Raw genomic sequence first — 1,289 nt, 5'->3', positions numbered from 1 at the left:
ATACAGGGAAGAACTGGGTTAGCTATACAAATATGAATATTCTTTTTAAACATAATATAAAAGTGTTTTTCGTTTATGATCAATCCTGGCTAATTCTTTCCTGTGGTTAATTCCTATGGTTTGTTAGTCTTTCCTGTGGTTAATTAGAGCAAACTTTCAGAAACTGAATCACTGAAAAAAATTATACATCATTTTATTTTGATCTATTTTAATTTCTCAGGGTAGGTATTTGATTATTTTGCCACTGGCTATAATACACTATCAATGGACTTACAAAAAGGCTAACATTTTACCTTGAAGAGAATAAAATTGTGTCCAAGAGACAGTTAATGAACAATTATGATAAAAGCAATGCAAACTGTTTAGACATTGTTGTTCCTGTTCTTAGCATTATTACTATTAGCTGTGCACACCATAACAGAACCTTGTGCTCTTTTCATATAATAAGATAAACCACTTGTTTTAATCCAAGTTGAATGAAGTAAGAAGAAAGCCCAATTAATATAAAAATAACAAAATCACAATGAAACACAAATAAAATCACATGTAATTTGATCAGATGTTCAATACGTATTAGATAAAATTTCACCTCCTACTTAAAGGATATAAAATGTATCTCTCCTTGTAACACTACAAATGTTGATAAGGTGCCAACATTTTGAATTGAAAATACTCTATTAATGAATAAAAGAAAATTCCAAGATATAACTAAGGCAGGTTAATCGCTTTGCTATAGCAACCTGAAAGTAGACTGAATTCCCCATTATAATATATTGGTTCTGCCTCAACAAGTCAAATATATTTAAATTAGCCTTAGTGGGCATGATAACTTTACTGATAAATGGTACATACTGAAATAAAATGTGCCTTTCGAAAATAAGAAAAAACTAAGTACCGTATTGTAAGTAGAGGCTATCTACAGGGGGCATATAGCAGATTTAGTCTGTTCTAGCTGAAGTCATTGAAAGGGGTTGTAAGAACATAAGAAGTGCCATACTGGGTCAGACCAATGATCCATCTAGCCTAGTAGGCTGTCTTCAGATGTGGCAGAAATGGATGCTAAGTAGGGAGAGCACTGAAGTGGATATCTCTAGAATAATCTATCCTCTATTCAATATCCTCCCTGACATCCACAATTCTTGGTTTAGAGATGCCAAAGGAAACATCTCCAACCATTCTTTTCAATACCTATTAATGGAACTATCATCCGTAAATTTACCCAGCCCTTTTCGAATATGGCTGTGCTATCTGCCTCTATCATTTCCTATGACTAAGGGTTGTACAACTTA

Source organism: Crocodylus porosus, unplaced genomic scaffold (assembly GCF_001723895.1).
Source record: "Crocodylus porosus isolate Cpor-Errol unplaced genomic scaffold, CroPor_comp1, whole genome shotgun sequence".
NCBI classification, from domain to species: Eukaryota; Metazoa; Chordata; order Crocodylia; family Crocodylidae; genus Crocodylus; species Crocodylus porosus.
Note: the sequence above shows the minus strand (reverse complement) of the source record.